Source organism: Manacus vitellinus, unplaced genomic scaffold (genome assembly GCF_001715985.3).
Source record: "Manacus vitellinus isolate BGI_N305 unplaced genomic scaffold, ASM171598v3 scaffold_57_pilon, whole genome shotgun sequence".
In the NCBI taxonomy this organism is placed as follows: Eukaryota; Metazoa; Chordata; class Aves; order Passeriformes; family Pipridae; genus Manacus; species Manacus vitellinus.
The window spans coordinates 133,166-135,541 of record NW_021940666.1 but is presented as its reverse complement, the minus strand read 5'-3'; the positions used below and the strand labels follow the sequence as shown (position 1 = coordinate 135,541).

The 2,376-nt window shown below is 43.8% G+C and overlaps 1 long non-coding RNA gene across 1 annotated transcript; it reads right to left on the bottom strand.

Annotated features, from left to right (window-relative positions):
* Positions 1-662: 662 nt before the first annotated feature.
* Positions 663-2,142, bottom strand: LOC108641221. The gene is made up of 3 exons (XR_001921838.2): positions 1,524-2,142; positions 1,102-1,261; positions 663-798 (listed from the first exon to the last, which is right to left on the bottom strand). It is a non-coding gene; the product is annotated as an uncharacterized LOC108641221 (long non-coding RNA).
* Between the last annotated feature and the right edge of the window lie 234 nt (positions 2,143-2,376).

The window sequence follows — 2,376 nt, the reverse complement described above, 5'->3', positions numbered from 1 at the left end:
GATCTTTCAGAAAAGCTGTTTATAAGTATTCTGGATACCAGGATTCTGCAAAAGCACTTACTCTAAGCAGACTTTTTCGTGGTCTTAGAGAACAGTGTTACAAAATATCACTAGGTTACAAAAAGATAAAATGCACAAACTTCCAGGAAGATTTCCTAGACAGTGGGTGGCAACAAACAGCAGAGATCCATTTAATGAGAAAACTGGCTGGTCTCAGGACAAGTAGATTTATCTCATACACAGGAAAAACAAACCACTGGATAAACAGACTTTATCTGATGGTCATGGACATTACCAATTAAGTTTTCAGTCTACTCCACTTCTATTAAAACCATGTAAAAGAAATTAAACTTAACAACAGCTGTCACAATTTCTATTTCGCTCAACTTCACTATTTGATTACCAGAAAAAGGATCTACTCCAGCAATGTTCAGGGAAACATTGTGTCTGTGGCATACTGACAATGAGTTCATCTAGTGACCTAAACGAATTGTCTGTGTTTCCCTGCTTGTTGTGATTTCTCACGAAACATGATTTTACAGCCACATACACACCCCTGCCTCCCCTTTAGAGAGATCCCGTAATGAAAATACACAACATTAGGGTGCTCTTTAAAGTTCATCTTGCCATTACTTGAGAGAAAAAAAAATCAAAGAAGACACTAGCAGTTTTAAAATTTATTAATACATCGTTCAAAATTTGGGGCAAGAAACTCCACAGCAACACGCTCACTCCAGAATAACCAAGCACTGCAGCATTTTGTATCACTTAGGTCCATGTATCGCCCTCCTCTCAGGCCTATTTGAGGAAAACAATGCACTCTAAGTATAATAATATAATGGAGATTAGTAGAGATCCTGCAGGGAAAGAAAAAACCGTGGGTCCTTCCCCGCTGGAAATGGCACTTCCAATAGTATCGGCAGCGTAAACGCTTCACCATTAGCAAACAACTGGAGTAATTTTCTGTCATCAGGCCTCGTTCATATGTAAAACAGCCATCCTTCTGTTTCCCAGGGAAAGGAGGTCTCCCACCCCCCACAAGCGCTGCTCCAGCTGCAAGCAATACAGGTGCTAACTTATGCAAACACGAGGAAAACTCACTCTGCTGGTTTCTGGCTTTGGTGCGCTGCTGCTTCTCCCTCCACCCTCTGCCCTGGCCTCTGGGTGACTTCTCTGGTCTCCTCAGCGCTGATGACTTTCGCACTTACCCTTCCCTTCTCATCCGAGCCTGCGCTTCTTCCTGTAGTTTTCTTTGCTGCTTCTTGAAACCAAGCATGAGAAAAGCAGAATCTCAGCTTTTCCTCCAGACATCTCTTACCTTTCTGCTTTCTCATTTAACGTTGATCACTCCACCTTTTCATTCCAGTGTTGATATTTTTGTAACTCTTTTTTTTTTTTTTTAGCATCTAATCTGATTGACTGTAGCCAAGTTTCTAAATGCATTTCACTACAGAATTCATTTCACTCTGTGGTTCAGCGTTGCCTGGAGTGCTACAAACTGAATCTTCAAAAGGCTTACTTACTCATTAGCATACACCTTCCTGTTCTGAGCAATGCCTTCAGGTGCAGTCACCCTCTTTTCCAGACCATATTCCTCAACTTTACCCCTGAGGCACATTCCTCCCGCTCATGTCGCCCCTCGTACCTTCACTCTGCAGGGAAAGCAAGACACAGTTCATCCACCATCCCCCTGCCCGACACCAGTGTCCCCTTTGCCCCTACCCTGTTCTGTGCAGCTGGTGCCCATTTCCCTTATGCTTTGTTTTAATGAGCACACAGCAGAAGATACTGTCTGCAAACCAGTGGTTTAGACTGCTCTAAATAAAAATGAACTGCTTTAGGCACTCCTGGCTAAAGTAGGCCTCTAGAACCTCTCTAGCATTTTACCATTTAAAGTTAGACTGCTCTAAATAAAAATAGAGAAAGAATAAATAGATATTCTTACTGTTCTCTTTCTAGTTGACTTTTGGAGAGGGACATTTTGCAAGGGCATGCAGTGACAGGACAAGGGGGAATGGTTTTAAACTGAAAATATGTTTAGATATTTAAGAAGAGGTTCTTAACTGCGAGGGTGGTGAGGCACTGGAATAGGTTGCCCAGAGACGCTGTGGATGCCTCCATCCCTGGAAGCGTTCGAGGCCAGGTTGGAGGGGGCTTTGACCAACCTGGTCTAGTGGAATGTGACCCTTACCGTGGCAAGGGGGTTGGAACGGGATGATCTTTAAGGTCGCTTCCAACCCAGACCATCCTGTAATTCCATTATACGATTCTATCCAGGCTCCAGGCCCGCAACGACTAACTGATAGGGGGAATGCCTGAGGCTTTTGGAAAGCTCTAACACACAGACAGATAAAAGCGGAGGCGGAGGGCGCTGGG